Source organism: Lygodium microphyllum, chromosome 26 (genome assembly GCF_053477565.2).
Source record: "Lygodium microphyllum isolate KBCC chromosome 26, Lygodium_microphyllum_v1.1.10, whole genome shotgun sequence".
NCBI classification, from domain to species: Eukaryota; Viridiplantae; Streptophyta; class Polypodiopsida; order Schizaeales; family Lygodiaceae; genus Lygodium; species Lygodium microphyllum.
The window spans coordinates 2,447,033-2,467,955 of NC_141160.1; positions in this window are offsets into that span (position 1 = coordinate 2,447,033).

Sequence of the window (20,923 nt, forward strand, 5' to 3'; positions counted from 1 at the left end):
TGTCTTGTAACAACGAGAGATGAGGAGAAGATAGGGGAAAGATCAAGAGAATAAATGTGATTCCTCTCACTCTCTCAAGCTCTCAATTTCTCTTTCACTCAATTGCACACATTCTCAAATACTCTCATCCATGGTGGTAGATAGTAGAGAAAAGAATAAGATAAGAAAATCTTAGTTTGCTCCCATAAGAGCGAGTCTCGTTTATTCTCTTGAGATTTTAATACATATAAAAGATGGCATACTATTTTGTTACACATTTATTACTGCATTATTGGTGTTTTTTTGTATTTATGCCTATCTATACTCCTTTTCAAGTGAGCTACACTTAATGGCTTCTAACATTTAAGGTTGCATTAGTGCCACATGCTTTGATATATGACTCATAATCATGTTAACAACAATAGCTCTTACTTTCATTTAGCTTCATGTTTGCTTCGGTGGGAAACTATGCTTTTCAGCTAATGGGAGCTTGAAGTAAAAACATTGGCAACATCTCAATATGAAAATAATGCTCATAGAGTTGTTTGCTTTAGTCAACAGTATCCCATTCATTGACTGACAACATGTATGATGGCATCTCCATGACATGATAGTAATTACCAATGAAATTGCTTATATAGCCAAATTTGGTTGCATTTAGGTAGCCATTAGTCGCTAAAATTGTTGTAAAATAGCTTGGATTTGGATACTCGAATAGAGGTTTTGGATGTTTAAGAAACTAAGGAGCATTGAAGGTTTTCAAGAGAAGAGAAATTGACATTCTCTTTGATTTTTCTCCTCTCGAATGTATATGGAGAAAAGGAAAAAGTGAGAATACCTTTTAAGAATTCACTTTGGAGGCCATTCTATCCATTTCAAAGCATGATGGAGAAGTCAAGGATAGCTATTGCAATTTGACAACACTTTATTACTTTGGCCATAACTTTTTCATTTGATATTAGATTGAGATATTCTATAGCTCAAAATAAAGATACGATGAGAGGTAAAAATTTGTGTGACCATAGATTTGATTTTATGTATTTTTTAGTTCTTTGTTTTACACATTATAGAATTGTTCTAATTTGGAAGTATATTTGGATAATAGCTCACACTCGGAGGGTCCCAAATTATTTCTGGCTTTGTATTTCACAAAAAATTTAATGGTTTTATCAACTTGAAGGAATTTTCACACTAGTTTTTACTCACTTTTAGAGATTATGTGAGCTAAAGTTGATTTGTGAAGGCAATTTGTATGTAGTTGGGGTCTTAGTTGTTTTATGCTCAAAAGATAGTTGGAATACTAAGCTTACAAAAAAATTCATATGCATTTGAGAGTGCTAAAGTATCATTTTTACATCAATTTATGATGGTTTGATATTTGGATAGTTGTTCCTTGACTCTACACAATACTATCTTTGTAGTCCATTGGTCTATCTCAAGCTTGTAGTTGGGTATAACTTGTTGTTTTTGGGGTGCATACATACTTTGGCCATTATGGCTTCTTCATCAAGTTCAATGAATGTATTGTACAATATTGAAAAACTTGATTGAAAAAACTTGTCATGTTGGAAAGAGTAAATATATAATGTTTTTATCCATAAGCAACAAGTGAAGCCATTCAAATGTAGTGAAACTAAGCCTGAGGACATGGATCCACATTTATAGGAGGAATTGGATGAGTTGGCATGCTTCACTATTATCTAACACCGTTAAAGTCCATGTATTTTAATGTGAAAAACATAGAAGGTGCATATGATGTATGGAAAAATCTTGGTGACCTATATGAAAATGAAAGTACATCCTTATGGGTTTATTAGCTTTAAAAAACTCATTGATCTTAGCATGGAGAAGGGGGATACAATGTCTCATTACCTCAATGAGTTTAACACTAATTTCAACCAAGTAACATCTCAAAATATTGTCTTTCATGATCATGTGAAGGTCATGTTCTTGTTAATCACCTTACATGTGAGTTTCGATACTTTCAGTATTGCCACTAGAAATGTGGCATGAGTGCTAATATTGAGAGTAGTTTACTCACTAAGGAGGTGAATAGAAAGAAAAATGTAGGGTCAAAGAGCTCTAGTACACTTATGGTGAGAGGAAGGTCAAATGATAGGAGGAACTCTTGTGAGAGAGGTAGCAAGTGTCACAACAAAAGAGATGTAGAATTCCTCTTTTGTAATGAGAAGGGATATATAAAAAATGACTACTATAAGTGGAACAACAAGGAAAAAGGCAAAAAGACAAATGAGGATAATTGCAACAAGGAAGAGAAAAGCAAGGCAAAGATAGAGGAGATAAATGCATACAGCAGTGATTATGGTAATGTTTTATATGTATTCTTATTGGGTGATGTATTCCTAGTTCCCATGGATAATGACATATCTCAAAGCTGGCATTTGGATTCTAGAGTATAATTTCATATCACTCCATAGAGAGTGGTTTACTAACTATGATGCTAGAACAAGAGGGTACATCCATCTTAGAAATGACCATGCATACAATATTATTGGCATTGGGGATATATACCAATCCACTACCAAATTGTTCTTCTTTTATCTTAAAGGATGTATGGTATGTTCCAAACTTGACAAAAATTTTGATTAGTATAGGATATCATGATGATTATGGTTACTCCATAGAGAGTGGTTTACTGACTATGATGCTAGAACAAGAGGGTACATCCATCTAAGAAATGACCATGCATGCAATATTATTGGCATCAGGGATATATCCCAATCAATACCAAATTTTTCTTCTTTTATCTTAGAGGATGTATGGTGTGTTCCAAACTTAACAAAAATTTTGATGAGTATAGGATAACTTGATGATTATGGTTATAGAGTGATCTTTGGTGATCATGTGTGGAAGATTTGCAAGGGATCTCTTGTTATGGTCAAAGGGGTGTAATCAAGTACTTTGTATCCTTTGCATATTTCTAATATTAAAGACCATATTGTAGTTTTATGTTAATGTAATGTTAACCACGATGCAAAAAAAAACACAAAGAAAGCAAAGAAAATTTAAAAGACACAAAGGATAGAACAAAAAAAGGCGGCCCAATGGAAAAAATAGGAGGAAAAGAGTCAAAAGCGCAAGAAGTAAACTTAAAAAGTCCAAGGCAAGTGCAAAAGGGGACGGTCATGTTTTAAATATAAAAGCACACACTAAATCCTTGTAAAAGAGTGTCAAGCTCCCTCCTATGCAACTTGTAATGTGTGAATGGACCATGTAAATAGGAAGGGAATAGGGAAAGAGGACCTAGGCTAAAATGGTCGATCATGTAAAAAAGGCATGGGCATCCAAAGAGGAGTAGGGCATGTATAAAAAGGCAAAATGTGGATAAAGAAGCTCATTATTATGTGTGGCCTAAACTAGCTCTCTTCTTTTTCCTCTTCTTGTTCTTACTTGTGCTTGTGTTTGAGAGAGGGAGTGTGAGGGAGTGAGGGAGTGAGTGTGTGAGGGTGAGGGACTATGGTGGAGAAGCTCTCCATCTTCTCCTCTCTCTCCTTCTTCTCTTCTTTTATCTTCTCTTGTCTCACACACAACAATGGAGCTTAGATCTTGGAGCTTGAAGACTGAGCTTGCATCGTGGATCGTGGAGCTACCAAAGAGCTTGAGAGAGGATGCAACTCGATTGGGCATGAAGGTAATCTCATTACACTCGTAGGTGTGAGCGTGCACACGACTATGTGAGAGGTAGCCATTGCACTTGCCTTGAAACACTTGAAATAATAAGCGGTCCATGGGTCTTGGCGGTTGAGTGAGAAGCTCCCACATTTTGGTCCTATTTCCAAGACCAATGAATTCAAGCTTTGAATGCTTGTGCACTTCGATTTGAGCATTGGAGTAGGGTGGAAGTGAGTCAAAAGGCATTCAATCTCTTTCACAAGTAAGTTTTTTGGTTTTTAAGATTTAGGTGATTAGGTTGGATTGGCTTAGGTATTTGTGGTTAAGATGCATTTAGGTAAGGAAAAATCAAGAAAAATAGAGAAACAAATAGTAGGGTTACTGCTATAAAACATGGAATAACAAGAAAAAAAGGGGCTTCATTGCATTAAGAGAGGAGAGAGAGAAGAAGGGGAGTGGAAGACTAAATATTAAGGGGTTTAAGGGGCAAAGAGAGCAAAGGGGATCTCATTTCTGCATCATTCAGAGTTGAGAGAGAGAGAGAGAGAGAGAGAGAGAGAGAGAGAGAGAGAGAGAGAGAGAGAAAGAGAGAGAGAGAGCTATATAGGTTTGTTGCAGGGCAATAGTAAAGCGAGCAGAGCTTCATTTTGTACGATCATATGCATTCATGGGCCATCGATGAGTTGGTTTAATTGCTAACTTCTTATTCTTAGATCCTAGAGCATGCTAGAGGTTTAAGGGGAGAATAGCAAGCATTGCCTCAAATTTTTGTTGGGTTATTGTATCTATTTTTTCCGTGGCATTCAGACTGTTCAATTCCCAGAATCAAACCATCCGACTACCCTTAGGTTATCTAATTTTCAAAATTAGACGCAATCAGATTGTTTGATTGGACAAACCTAGGATCAAACAATCCAAAAATTGGATAGTTTGACTGTTGGACAGCAGTCCAAAATCGGACAGCCCAAAATCAAGCGTTCGAATCTGGGAATTGGACCAAAAACTTGTAAATCAAATGGGAAAATCAAACATCAAATTATGACAAACTCTCACCTTCCTAAATCCTATAGGGGCCAAGCCCTAGCTATAGGACACCCTAGTAGATCCCAGGCAAGTGAATGGGGCAATAGAGCCGATTGACCCGAGAGTTGAGACTTGATAGTCAATAATCGACTACAGTTTCACTAACCATACCCCAATAGAGGTCTCGGATGGTCAACTTGAACCCACTACCCTTCAAACCATGCTTCAAACGTATAGGAGGGATCTAGAATGGGCCACTGCGAGTGGCCACCACTTGCACTGAAGAGCCAGTACTAGCCTAAAACTGATTAAAGGGAGTGTGATCTATGTTGATTATGATTGAACTTACACACTTCATCACATAAACACTTAAAGTGCACAAGGAAAGATAGAAAGCTTGATTTGACACAAGTCCACTCCGCCACTCATGTGTTTAGTTCATGTAACATTGCAAACTAATGTGCATAACAAGGAACACACTAATGAGGTCTAAGTAGGGAATGAACCCACTAATAGGAACAAACCCCAAGAAGTTGGATATGACCTGAGAACTAGGACTTGAAGCTAGCAACTATGAATTGTCAAGTGACAGAGAAGGGAGAGAACTAACACAATTCGGGATGCAACTCTACCTGATTTGATCAATCTGATCGACACACTAGTTATTTAGGAAACTACCGATATGTCAACACCAACCCTATAGATAATGAGCTCGATTTGGGAGAATTCTCAGTCGACATTCAGCCAATGTAAACCAATACGACCTGCAAAACAAAATGGTGCATCATGGTAGACTAGCCAAGGATGTCATAGCCGATCGCAAGGAAGAGAGAAGGTTGGCAAGGAAAGCATTGCAAAGCATAGTTTCCTACAACCAAGAGCAGCAAGCTCAGAAGATGAGACAAGACATAGAAATTTGTGAGGTCCACTGTGTCTTAGCTCTCGCCAATAGAACTAGGGCAGGACTAAATGCTGAGAGGGAGAGAGCGTTAGAGGTTGACCTTATGCTCAATGAGCCTCCCACAAAGTGACTCTTAGACAATGGAGTTACAAAGCAAAGCAAAGCAGCCCTAGCAACTGCATTGCTAACAAGACTAGGAATCACACCAAAATCTAAGAGCCAAACCAAAATACTTGCGGCGATTGCTAAGCAACTTGACAAGTATCAGCCCACAGCTTTGTGGAGCAGCTTGAGCAAGTATGCAAGGAAAATGGCCTCACGAACCTTGCTCAATGAGCACAAGCTTTCAGACTTTTTTAGGAGACAAATGAGGAATGTGGTTTACTAGCCTAGATAATGCCAAACATAATGATTTTAACCTTAAGAGTCTCTTCATCAAGAGGTTCTCTGAAGCAAGATACTTCGACAACCTCATCGTCATGTTGATGAATGTTAGCCAAGGATAAGGAGGATATTCGAGACTACATCACCCACGTGTGGAGTCTCTTCAAGAGAATTTTAGTGGTGGAATGACCTAACAAATGGATGGTCTCCACCATATTTATAAATAGAATCTAAAGTGAAGAGCTCTACAAGGCCTTGGTGAGCATTTCAAACCTACAAAGGGACATGCTAGCTAGGGTCTTTGAAGAAGCCATATGCATGGATGACCTACTCAAGGAGAGAAGCTTCATAATCACAACCCGAGATGGCACTGCCACTAGATCCTCAAAGACAATTACGATCGTTAGTGAGAGATCTAGCCAAAACACACAAGATAAGGGAAGGGTGTTGACTAGAGCCAAGAGTTGGCAAATATAAAGCTAGATTTGGCTAAGATTCAAGAGATGGTGAGAATTCCCACACACGACCTCACATGTAATGCATGCATTGTGGAGGAAATCACATCCTTGTTGATTTGGACACAATGTGATGCATGCATTACATGTGAGGTCGTGTGTGGGAATTGGACACAATGCTAATTGCGATAGATTTGGACACAATGCGATGCATAGGAGATTTCCAAGATGATTTCCATACTTGCAACTATACAATTAGTTGTACTACCTATTGAACAAGCCGTCAAACTTTGGGAGGGGAGCTCCATTAGCTCTCCCAGCACCACCAAATGACTCAAAGCTAATCGTCCCCAAGATGGACATCAATCCTACAGGGATATCTAGACCCATCATGACCCATCCACCAAGCGATGCTTTGACATATTACCTAGAGGAGCCAAATGAGGATGAAGCATACATGAATCCTTACATCTCATATGACGAAGAGGGTAGCCTTGTCTTGATGGATTTAAGACCAATGTCGGTGATGGCATTAGACAGGGGAAGAGGTTGAGATCTAGGAGGACAACACCAAGAATCCATCACATGATGTTGGAGTTGCGATCACCTAGGGCATATCTCATCACACTACCTTGAAAGGGAGCAAGCCAATCCAGACAAAGATGACTTGAGATGTAGGGAGTGCACGATCACACATTTATATGCCAAGTGCACGATCACACATTTATATGCCAAGTGCCCTAAGTGAAAACCTTCCACTAGTTTACCAATTGTGTCGTCCGTACCCTTGGGGCTGTTTGGAGTCGAGGCATGATGGTGAGGCCTCTCTAATCCCATTGAAAGTCATGATGACCTGAGCACAAATGAAGCAGGTCAGTATCTCATTACCTAGACCTAGCAATCATGATGCAACTTCAATAGGGAAGAAGAGCCATAGGAGGAGAAGAAAGAGGGCTAAGACAAAGGTAGCACACAAGACAGATAGTACCACCGCACTATCCAAGGGGAAGCAAGTCACAGACATAGAAGCGGAAACATCTAATCCTAAGAAGATAGAAAAGAGAGTGCCAAGATTGGGGAGTATCTCAATCCACCTAAACTTGACGTACAATTGGGCCTTAGCCCACAACTGAGCCACACTCAAGAGATGACAAGCTGTTGGATGAGGACGATTCCAATGATGAATACAAAGACTATTGTTCCTCCAATGATGAGAGCAAAGAAGAGATTGGCACAATAGAGTACGACATGGAGGGGAACGAGATTGAACAAATAAAACTCCAAACCACAAAAAAAGAGCATCTTTAGACTCGAGAAAGGAGTCACATGAATGGGTTGCAATCGCATCTAGTTGGAGCATATAGGAGCAATTGATTTATGACAAAGAAGCAGGTCTTGCCCAACCAAGTGTTGCACCAATACTCAAGACAGAATCACCATCAAAGCTACGACCTCTAGGGGAGACTCCCTCTTCTAGAGAAGATGGATAGTTTGATTCTGAGTTGGAAGTAAGCTCAGACAGTGATCCTAAGATACCCAAGCCACCTAAGACCAAATGCACAAGGGGAGACCTACGAGTCCACATGAGGTGCCAAAGGTTGAAGGAGGAAAAGAGGAAATAGTCTAGGGATCTACAAGCTAAGGAGTAGAGGAAGCCGCAAGACCTGTCGAAACGAGTCATGAGATTTGAGAAAGGTGAGAGGGTAGTAGTCTTGCTAGGAGCCAAAAGACAAGGGAAAGCGAGTGAGCCTATAGAATGACCCACCAAAGTCAAGGAGGTCAATCTAGCTAAGGAAGGGGAGATGACCTGACCTATTTTTATGGCCAATGAGTTAACTAAGGAAGAGGAGGCAACTCTTGTTGCTCACTTACAAGAGTACATAGATGTATTTTTTTAGTCCCTTGATGAGCTAAAGGGGGTAGATCGGAGTGTAGTGACTCATAACATCCCAATGACACCTGACGCAACACCGGTCTCGACAAGCAACGACCATTTCCAATGAATCCTAAACATGCTCACAATGTCAATGAGAAAATCAATAACCTACTAAGAGCATGATTTATTTATAAAATTGAACACACATACTAGGTGTCACCCATAGCGATCATGATCAAGAAGAATGGAAAAATTAGAGTATGTGTCAATTACAAGAAAGTCAATGCTGCCATGAAGAGAGACAATTATCCACTACCATACATTGAGCATATGCTTGAGAGAGTGGCTGGTAAAGAGGCCTACAATTTCCTAGACAGATTCTTTGGATACAATCAAGTGCAAGTGCACTCGGATGAAAAACACAAGACCACTTTCGCTACCGAGTGGGATGTCTTTGCCTACATAGTCATGCCCTTTGGGTTGATGAATGCACCAGCCACATTTCAAAGGCTCATGTGTGCCATTTTGAAAGACATGCTTAGGCAAGAGTTAGAGGTATTTGTCGACGATCTATGTATCCACTCTAATCGGAAGACACACTTAGGCAAGCTCCAAGCAATCTTTGAAAGATGCAAACTATATCGTCTCTCGTTGAACCCCTTGAAAAGCCAATTCTAGGTAAAGCAGGATGCATCCTAGGGCACGTGGTGTTAAAGAATGGCATTGCTATTAACCCCAAGCCGAGAAGGCAGAAAGATGAATGAAAAAGTAGAAAGAAGATGGAAAGGAACCTCTTCAAGAGAATCCCTGCAGGTGAATGACCGACTGAAAGAGCAATTTCAACTGTATTCATCAGCGGAATTCGAAACGAGGAACTGTATAAGGCTTTGGCAGCCAACTCGAGCTTGCAGCGAGACACGCTAGCTAGGGTTTTTGAGAAAGCTATCAGAGTTGACGACCAACTGAAAGAGAGGAGCTCCATGAACTCCAATTCAAAAGAAACCAGCTCGTAAGGTTTGAAAAGAGTACCAACCTCTGGTGAGCGACCCCCACCATCATCCCAAGATAAGGGAAGGCCACTGAGAGGAACCACGACTTGACTGATGTCAGGATGGAGATAGTCAAGCTGCAAGACCTATGGAGATGACCAACATGGCCACACATCCAATGTGTGTACTGTGGCGGAAATCATTTTCCAACCGAGTGTCAAGACCCTCGATTGAGACCTTGCACTAACTACGGTAGGTTCAATCACAACACTGTGCACTACAAATTGCCCAGGAGACTTCCGTACTCCCAACCATATGGTCAGCCTTACCTAGCAAATAGACCGCAACCACTTTTCAGAAGGGGAGCCCCATTGGCCCTTCCTGCGCCTGTTGAGTGTTGAAATGACTTGTTTTTTGGCTGATTTTTGTTGTTTTTGAGAGCTGAATGGTTGATTTTAAGGGATGATTGGTTGATTTGGAAGTGGATTGAGAGTGTTTTGGATGATATTGATTGTGTTTTGGAAGATCATGATGTTTGTTGATGTTTCTGTGATGTTCTGATAGGTTCTGAATGGTTCTGTATACCTTCTGTTTTGCTCTGTTTTGGTCTGTTTTGTTCTGATTGTCTTCTGTAAAGAGGGATAGAGTATGGATTGATGAAGAATGAGATATTGTGAAAGCTTAGTGAATGGTTTGTGAGAGTTTTGAATGGTTTGAGAGTGAGTTATGTAGTTTTGATGACCTTTTGTAACCTTCTGTAGGTCTTCTGCTTCTGTTCTGTTCTGTTCTGTTTCTGTACTGTAACTGTTCTGGTACTGTTCTGTAGACTGTTCTGTAAGTGTTCTGTGGAATGTATGTGTGATTTTGGGAAAGTTTTCTAGCCTTGGAAAGAGGTGAATACAAGTGCAAAAGAGCTGAAAGAAGTGGAAGAAGTAGCTGCTGAAGACTCAAGAGAAGACTAGAGTGAAGTGACAGTAGTGAGCTGTGAAGAGACACTGTAGTGGCTCTGGTGACCTTTCATATCAGACATACCTCTTGGGAGGGGTATCCACGACCTAAGAGTGATTATTGAGAGTAATTTTGAGAGATTGTAGTGAGGATATGATGTATTATTGATGGAGTGAGTGAGAGAGAGTCAGAGATAGCCAATTCTACTGAAACAAAGTGATTGTATATGAGAGATTGAGAGAGAAGACTATGAAGATATTGAAGATGAATACTATGTGATGTATTTCCATTCAAAGATGGTGTACTTCTTTGTTTTTTTTGTGATATTGATGGATTTTGTGAAGATGTTGAAGAATATGGTTGATTCTATTAAAAACCGTGGGAGATTTACATGATGCTGCATGAAGATTTGTTGTGCCTGGTGTTCTTTTCTTCATTGTGATCATATGAAACATGATAAACAAGCTTGTTGATGTTACAAGATAGATTTTCTTGCAAGAGAATTCCCTTTTCCTTGGTGTTCCTCTCGGGGCTCCATGTTTTTGGTGCGCAGCCGGGGAAACTTGCCATCAACAAGCACCAAAAGAGGCTGAAAATGAAGGAAATGGCATTGCCAAGAAGAGAAGAATTCAATGGATGTTTGTAAAGTTCCTTCTTCCACTGAAGAGTTGGAATTCCTCATAATCAAAGCCACTTTCCACAAGAAGTTCATCCCACAATGGCGGAAACACATTACCATCATGATGCATGCTCTATGTGGTGGACAGTTTCCTCTTTCTATTAAAGCAGCAGAAACTTGCATCTTGGTGGCAAACTGTTTGGGAACAAACTGAAGAACAGAAACAGAGAGAATGAACATCCATGGAAGATTTGACATTCATTGAGAAGTTTCCAGACAACATCAAGTGGGAGATTGTGAAGAAGCTTCAGGAGTCTTGGTCTGTAGAGGTTCACAGGGACAAGAAGGAAAAGAGTTGGAATTTGTTCGTGGATGCTCAACAGCAAGATACATGGGATGCTTGGTGTACTGATAATCTTCTGTTTGTTCAATTAGCAACCCACTGGAAGTTGGTAGACAGAGTGTTTTTCACAACATACACTATTGAAACCATCAGAAGCTGGCATTATTATGATGATGGCACCACTACAATGCTCAGACGTATGCATTTTGACACCTTCAGAACCGAATACCTTCCTCTGTGTAGTGGCATGAAAGCAGAATTTAGGGACGTTGAAAAGAAAGAAGTAGAAGAAATGTTGGCAAGAGAGTCCTCCAGAGACTGAAGCCTTCTGTTAACCCTCTGTGGAGCACTAATAACATAGTGGAGCCAACCCCCTGATGAATGACGCAATAAAAAGGCAAGCGTTAGAACGAGTCCAGAGGTACGTGAGAAGAGAGAAAGCAAGAATCAGAGCCGAGAGCGAGCTCGCAGCAGAAGCCGCCTTTGACGCCCTTGCGGAACTCTTTACAGAAGTCCCAATGGCACATCAAGCCCTTCCTCCTCCTGCTGGAGGTCCACTTCCAAGCCAGATCCGTCCTGGAAATATTGATGACAGACCAGCGAATGTAGTCCCATTGCCAGTTTTTAAGGGAGAGTACAATGAAGACCCCGATCTTCATGTAGCAGAGTTTATGGTAGCATGTGTGGCTAACAATGCCAGAACCCCTGAGCATTGGTTAGCAATATTCCCCGCCACTTTCAAGGGCGCGGCGTTTCAGTGGTATGAGAGACAAGCAGCAGGAACTTTTGGCACATGGGATGACCTGAAGTTGGCCTTCCTCACTAAATTCAGGCGTGAAGGCTTTGAAGAGCGGATGAGAGAGGAATTCATGAACCTAAGTCAGTCCTCTGGAGAAAGAGTAGAAGCCTATGTCTCACGAATGGAATCCATCCTGAAGAGATGGACTAACCATAATCTAGATGATGGCATTCAGAAGGGAGTGTTTCTCAGAGGATTACAACCAGAAGTCCGTAAGTTTGTGGAGCTACAAAGACCAGCCACCCTGCAAGCTGCAACAGAAGGTGCAAGACTGTACGATGAAGTGGAAGCTAGATTAGCAATGAATACAGGAAGAGGAGTCTTACCTCCTCTGGTGCCAGGAATGATGTATCCACCAAATGCAGTCCCAGGGACTGTTCCTTATCCATACCAACAGATGCCCCCGGTATCACAGTACAGTGCACCAAATCCACAGTGGCCACAATCCATGCTTCAAATGATGGTTCAACCACAACAACAATGGTCTCAACCAATTTCCTCAATGACAAATCAACAGCAACAGTGGAACCCTACCAACTGGAGTCAACAGTCAACAGTTCAAACAGGAGCCCTGAATCAGAACCAGAACAGAGACCCCTCTGTACCAGCCCAACCAGTTTATGCAGTGATTACAGAGACTCCTCAAAACCCTCCTGTCAGTACGTCAGGAGGAGAAAGCTTGAAGGATTATTTATCCAACTCAGTTGCAAACATAAAAAAGGAGTTGATGGATGTGATTACAGAGCAACTACAGACGCTGAAAGTGAACACAGCGAGCATATCCAACGTTGCAGGAGCAGGAAGAGATGTGATGCGGTCAAATACTTGGTGTGGTAAGTGTCATCAAGCAGGCCATTTAGCCACTGAATGTACACGAAAACCAACTATCCCTGGAGCCTTCTGTTCCTACTGTTTGCGGAAGAATCATACAGAGGACATTTGCTCCCTGAAGGAGATGCATGATAGGAGAAGAAAGGAAGAAGACGCAAGATTTAACTTGCTGGAATCCAAAATGACAACACAAGATATTGGACCCAAGCCTAGAGAGTTTGGTCCTAATTTCGGACCCAGAAGATTTCCCTCTCAAAGTTACAGAGGAAGACAGTCTGGCGGTGGTCAGAGATCAGAAGTGGAGTGTTACAGATGCGGAGAAAAGGGACACATCTCACCAAATTGTCCAAATCCTCGAAGGTCGGTGGATTACAAGCCCTTATGCAGTCGATGCAAAGGAGAAGGCCACACTGCAAAAGACTGTCCAAGCCCAGCCCCCGTGAAAAACAGTGCTACTGATAGTCCAGCCAAGGCCCAAGAGCCTACCTCCAATTTGGTGGAATTGGAAGTTGCTGCCATCACGCGTGCAAAGCAGAAGGAACCACCTATCCAGAAAGAAAATAATCCTCCTGCCAGAACAGTGAAGTTTAATCTTCCACCAGAAGAACAGAACAGAACAGAGCCTAACAGTGCCGTACAGAGCCCTACAGTGCCACAGAGAGTTACAGAGACAGTTACAGAGACAGGACCAGAGGTCCAGGAGGCAGAAGAAGAGGAAGTGCCACAAGTGGCAGAAGAAGTTTCTGTAATGCCTCTGTTGGAAGAAAGAGGGAAAATGAAAATGGGTGTTGCCCCATTCCCTAACCGATTAGAGAAGCCAGTGGATCCTATTAAGGAATACGATCTGGTTAGAGATCTAGATACCTTTAAACCAAACCTCACATTCCGACAATTATTGATGTTGTCTCCCAGTTGCCGGAAAAGGTTCAAAAGTATATTGACAAGAAGACGTGGTTTAAGGATTGCTCCCTCAACAGCAACAAAGTCCAACAAGGTTCCAGAGCCTGTAAAAGAAGTGGATGTGGCTAATGCTTTTTTAGATCCGGGTACCCCAGAGACTGGCGTATGGATAGAAGGCTGCTTCATTGCAAATGCGCTGATTGATGGTGGTTCATCGGTGAACATTATGACGGATGTGACGATGAAGGATTTAGGCTTACAAGGTGTGCAACCAACCCAATGGCTCATCAGACTGGCGGATCAGAGTAGAATCAAGCCTTTGGGCATTCTTCCATATGTGAAGACTACAGTGGCTGGAAAAGATTATTGGCTAACCTATCTGGTGGTGAAGCCAAACTCTTATGGTACATCCTATCCTCTGTTACTAGGCAGACCATGGCTTTTTGAAGCCCGAGCAAGGACAGATTGGTTTAAAGGAACTTTGACCTTGGGCAGAGGACCCAACAAAGTGGTGCTGAAACTGTATGGTTCTCAAAAAGGACATGGATCCACCTCCTTGGAATTATCTTCTGACTCCCCTAACGAGGCTACGGATGGGACATCAGCAGACGAAGATGCTGTCAAACAAATCCTTCCTAAGAAAACAGTGGCACATTCCTTAACAGTGGATACAGTAAGCCGACTTCCAAAGGATGCAAAGCCATTATCAATGGGTGAATACTTCCTGCCTGAACCAGGCATGACTTCTGAAATCACTTCTGATAGTGAGATAGAAGCATGGATGTACTGCTCTCCCTGTTACATGGCCACAACAGAGGCAGAAGCAGAGCCAGAGACAGAGGCAGGAGAGGAAACAGAGAATCTGTTCTTCTGTTACAGAGCTCCTACAGAAACAGAAGCAGAAGCATCAACAGAAGCAGAAGCATCAACAGAAGCAGAAGCATCAACAGAAGCAGAAGCAGAGACAGAAGCAGAAGCATCAGCAGAAGCAGAAGCAGAGACAGAGGCAGGAGAGGAAACAGAGAATCTGTTCTTCTGTTACAGAGCTCCTACAGAGACAGAAGCAGAGACAGAAGCAGAAGCAGAGACAGAAGCAGAGACAGAGACAGAGACAGACGATGATGAATATGATATGGACGAAGAAGATTATGAAAGTGAGACAGAAGGGTCTATCCCCCTTGAAGAGGATACATTTGAGGAAGAAGTTCCAGAAGCATCAGAAGCCGATGAGCTCATGCTATGGGACAGAATGATGATGGTACCATTTGGTTTGGTAAATGGATCTTCTCATATGCAAAACCTTTATAAGAAATGGATTAAGAAGAGCAAGCCGTCTTTTAGCAGTGGCTCATGCCGTCCTAACCTATCCTTGCCAAAGAAAGATGATGATGATGCACCGTGCCAACAAGCACCAATCCAACTAACCCAACAAGCATCAGAGGGTCCCTGTTATGTGACGTTCCTGGATGTATCATCAGAAGATGAGTCTTCAAGCCAAGAGGTAATTACTCTTGAAACCAAACCCGAAACAGCTTTAATCCCATTCCAATATCTTAAAGAGCAACCTAAGTCTCCACCAAAAGAAGAAATTGGTTCTAGTGGGACATCAGAAGAGGACATCACTCCCTTGAAGGAGTCGGATCTGTACCCAGAAGCAGTCCGCGGGACCTTCATCCGTGAAGTAGAAGGTGAAAGGCAGTTAACCCTTGTGGATTCAGAAGGCACTGAACGCCACTTGAAGGTGGGTAGCAGTCTCCCAGAAGAGGAGTTGTCAACCTTGTACCACTTGTTGAAGGAAAATTTGGACGTGTTTGCATGGTCTTACAAAGACCTAAAGGGGATTGATCCCACAATATGTCAACATCATATTGACTTGGAGCCTGATGCCAAGCCAGTACGGCAACGACAGAGGCGAATGAACCCGAATTATTCCACATTGGTGAAAGCGGAGCTGTTGAAGCTTCTGGAGGCCGAGTTCATCTATCCAGTGGCAAACAGTGAATGGGTTTCACCCATCGTGGTTGTACCCAAGAAGAATGGCAAATTGCGAATATGTGTGGATTTCCGAAAGCTTAATTCCAAGACAAAGAAGGATCACTTTCCTATCCCTTTTACAGACCAACTGTTGGACACAGTGGCAGGACATGAACTTTATTCTCTTCTGGATGGATTCAGTGGATACAACCAAGTGCAGATCGCAGAAGAAGACCAGTCCAAAACAACCTTCACCACAGAATGGGGGACCTACGCTTACCGAGTGATGCCATTTGGGCTCTGCAATGCCCCTGCTACTTTCCAACGAGTCATGATGGCTGCATTTCAAAATCATCTGCACGACTTTATTGAGGTATATTTGGATGACTTTTGTGTCTATAGTTTGATCAGTGAACATTGGGGACATTTGGAACAATGCTTTGACCGATGCCGGGAGTATGGGATTTCCCTCAACCCCGACAAATGCATCTTTGGGGTCTCTTCTGGAGTTCTGTTGGGCCACATTGTCTCAGCACAAGGGATATCAACAGACCCTGCAAAGATCGAAAAGATCTCAGCTCTGCAAGCACCCACCAACCTCAAACAGTTGAGGGGATTCCTAGGCCATGTGGGTTACTACAGAAGGTTCATAGCCCATTTTGCGACAAAGGCAACCTCCTTGCACAAGCTTCTGAGGAAAGATGCAGAGTTTACTTGGACGGAAGAATGTGACAAAGCCTTCCACACTCTAAAGCAGTGTCTGATAGAGGCACCCATTCTGCAACCTCCTGATTGGACGAAAGAATTCCACGTACACACTGATGCATCAATTGAAGGCTTAGGTGCTGTCCTCTGCCAAAAGGGCTCCTCGAAGCTGGATCAACCGATCTATTATGCAAGCCGAAAAGTCACTGATAGGGAACGAAACTATACAGTGACAGAGCTGGAGTGCTTGGCAATGGTGTTTGCCCTGGAGAAGTTCCGCCATTACCTCCTATCTACTCACTTTAAATTTTATGTGGATCATGAGGCCCTGTCCTTCTTGATGAACAAAGCAGATGTGAAAGGACGATTGATGAGGTGGCTCCTTTTATTCCAGGAGTTTGACTTTGAGGTGATTACTAAGCCTGGTCGTTCCCATGTTCTGGCTGATCATCTGTCGCGTATCCCACAAACTGCAGACGAGGAACGAGATGATCCGGACCTCCCTGATGCTTCCCTATTCTTGGTAGAAACTGTAACTCCCTGGTATGCAGACATTGCCAATCTGCTGGCAACCCAACAGTACCCTCCTGGTATCTCTAGTCGGGAAAGGAAGAAGCTCATGCTAGAATCATCCCCCTACACCCTGCTAGGCGGTGCACTGTACAAGAAAGGCAAAGATGAAGTGCTCAGAAGATGTGTTGCAGGAGACGAGATTGGGATTGTTCTGAAGGCTTGCCACGACGAGCCATGTGGAGGTCACTTTGCAGGAGAAGCTACAGCCAGGAAGGCTCTGCTAGCGGGATATTGGTGGCCTACCATTCATAAGGATGCCTATGATTACTGTAAAAGATGTGATGCTTGTCAAAGAATGGGGAAACCCACCAAGACAAGTGCCATGCCGCTGCAACCTATCCTTCCTTTGAAGCCGTTTGAGAAGTGGGGCATCGACTTCGTAGGTCCAATCGATCCTCCTACCAGAAGGAAACAGAACCGATACATCCTCGTATGTACGGATTATGTCACAAAGTGGTGTGAAGCTAAAGCCCTCAAGCGGGACGATGGTAACAGCGTGGCCCTGTTCATGTACGAGAATATCATCACCCGTTTTGGCAGTCCCTTAGAGCTGGTAAGTGACAGAGGCACTCATTTCCTTAACAAAGTCATGGAAGAGTTGACAGAATTGTATAAGATCCGCCATCGCAAGTCCACTCCTTATTACCCTAGAGCCAACGGCCAAGTCGAAGTCACCAATCGCATCCTCTGCTCGATTCTGACAAGAACAATTGCCGCACATCGTCGTGATTGGGACGATCGACTTACAGAGGCCCTCTGGGCGTACAGAACTTCCCATAAAGCAGCAACAGGACAAACACCCTTTCAGTTGGTGTATGGTACAGAAGCAGTTTTTCCTGTTGAACTGGAACTACCCTCTTTGAGAGTGGCTATCAAAGAGCGTTTGGGGGATGATGATTCACTGCAACGCCGTCTCCTGCACTTGGAATGTTTGGACGAAATTCGTAGGATGGCTCTACAGTGCATGGAAGCCACACAAGCTCGACGTAAGGCTTACCATGACAGCTTCATCAAGCACAAGGAGTTCAAAGAAGGTGATTTGGTCTTAGCCTATGATTCACGATTTGGCAAGTTTCCTGGCAAGCTCCAACAGCGGTGGATGGGCCCCTATAAGGTACTTGCAGTCAACCCTAATGGCTCTGTCCAAATACAGACCGTTGATGCCTCTGATGATCCCTTTCTGATCAATGGATATCGCCTGAAGAAGTACTTTCCTCCTTGGGGATCTTGACAATTACGGACACTTGATCTTTTCCCTCGTTGGCGCGGCACTGTACTTCTTATGTTGACACTTCTGTTAGTCGTTCTTCAATCACTCCTGATGAAGTGGACGCAACCCTCTGTCCCCTCAAAACCCCCTTCTAGCCTTGATCTCTTATCCTCTATTTTCCACCAGCGACAGTGGCGAGGTGGGTTCTGACACATGGTCTTTCTACCATTCCCTTGTTCAATTTGAAGAAAAGAGAAAAAGAAAAAGAAAAAAAAACAAAAAAACAAAATATATCGGTCATGGGAGAAAAGGACTTAGGTCCCTGTCATGACGACCTATTCTTCGAGGAAAGGTGGAAACACCCTCGAGAATAGGGGAAAATAAGAAAAAGAAAAAAAAACAAAGAAGAAAAGGAAAAAAAAAAACAAAACAAATCTGTTATGAGAGCAAAGGAAGCAATTCCCTGTCATAGCAGGCCTCGTTCCAAGAACAGGTGGTAAACACCCTTGGGCGGGAAGCTGGCTGTGGAAAAGGTGGTAACACCCAGCAGTCCAGAAAGTGGATTCATTGATTGATATCCCTCGGATCCAATTCCGAAGCTGCCTCCCTTGGTACGCTGTGTCATGGGTCTCTTTGCAAAGTAACTAACTGTCCTCTAGCAGATGACATGTCCTATTCAACACAATGTTCGATTTGATGGCTACCTCCCTGGGTACGCCTCCTCAACAACTGATGACGCGATCTTCATCGACAACCCCTTGAGTGATGTGAGCTTTCATCCTAACCGGATGAGGAAGTGAGTATGGTTGCCCTCTGTATCTATCAACAGAGAGTGAGACAGAGGGTGGGGCGAGAGACCAGTCTTTTCCCTTCAAATCAAATGAGAGGTGCGACGTATGAATGAAGTGTTGCACGCACGGGATGGGCCTCTCCATGCACAAAGCACAATTTGTTTCTGTGCACTGCACCATAAGGCTCCCTGGCCTTCCTTCTCGCACCGTATGCCGACACAGGGCGGGATGCACAGTTGCACCATCAAATGCGCACAAGGCATACAACCTTTGCACAAGTGACTGTGAGGATTACATCAATGGGTTTCAGGAAAAGGCTGCCCTTCTGTATCTATCAAACAGAGTGTGAGACAGAGGGTGGGTTGAGTGTGACTGGAGTTTCTTCAATCATTTCCTGAGAGATGAGATTGAGGGACGTTACGACACTTGGAGTCAGGTATGTTCCCGTTTCCCTATGCACCCACGGGATGGGTTTTTACCATCAACACAAGACACATCACCCTGTTCTGTACACTTCACTGTAAGGCTCCCTTGCCTTCCTCCTTGCACTTGTGCCAGACGGGTTGGACGCACTAATGCACCATCAACTGTGCACCCTGGCATACTCCTTTGTACACCATTCCCCCTTGTTGATTCCTCAACCGGGTATGCGATATGGGTTTTAATCCTTCTTCCTCGAGTGATATTAGTCATGGGGCGAGTGACTGTTCCTTCATTCCAAATTGAGTGACTGGGAGTTGAGTGCAATATTCCTCATCATCGACGGATTTCTTGCGATTCCTTCCATCAGCTACCTCCCTGGGTGCTGCTCCGTGGTCCCTGCCATGACGAACGTGTGCCAAGAAGATGCCTTGGTCCCTCTAGCGCCGACAACCACACTGGACGTGCCGTTGACACTCAACCTTGATTCTTGACGAAACGGGCCAAGTTTTTCTAACCCTACAACTTCTGTTTCTTAGTGCCGGTCATGTTTTAAGTGTGGGGAAGTTAGTGGATGGTCTGTGGCATGGTCCTAGGTCCCTGATGCTCGGTTAACCCTATCCGTTAAGGTCTTAAGTGTGGGGACGCGTCCCTGCGCGTCTACATTGCATACTCATCTACATATGCCTTATCTTGCTCATGCATGTATACCATGACTTGCTTTTACCCTCCTGGGGTCCCTTCCCACCCACCCGGTTATGTTCCACCCACCCTTGGGACTGTTCCTTTGCAGTTTTCCTTCATTCCTTGATTTTGCGGTCCTGTCCTGTGAATGCATCCTACGTTCACTTCAATCCAAATCCAACCTTATAGCCCTGTTCCTCCCATTGAACGGTCCATTTTTCCTTTTTACCTACCCCTGTTTCGGTGCACGGTTTTTGAGTTATTAATTTTTGACGCATTTTCCGCAATTTAGCCGGTTTTCCATGTGAACGCGCTTTTCTTGCTTCGAAACCATGATCTGACATCATAGCCCTGACCACAGCTTTTCCCCTGACATTTTTCCTTTTTATTCCGCATCCTTCCGATACATGGTTTGTCCGTTATTAATTTTCCGGGTTTTTAAGCCTTTCTCGTGCGTATTTTTGACATTTTTCCATGTGAACCTGCCCTATTTGCATCGGAATTCCAATTTGATTGGACAGCCATGTCCCCTGTGCCTTCCCCTACCTTTTTCCTTTTTCCTCCACCCTTTTTCGACTTCTGGATTTTTACTTATTAATTTTCAATGACTTTTCGGGAGTCTTTTTGGAGTTTTTCACATGTGAACCCCTCCTATTCCCGCCGGAACTGCGTTTTAATGTAATAACCCTGTGCCACCCCTTCCTGCGGACATTTTTTCTTCTTACTGCATGTCATTCCGGTAAACGGTTCGTCCGATATTAATTTCCAAACCCATTTTTGGGTTTATTTTTTGGGTTTTTCCCATGTGAACGCGTCTTATCTTAGTCGGAATTCTGTTTTTACAGGATAGGATTGTCGGGCACACCTTTTTGCCCAGTTTTCCTTT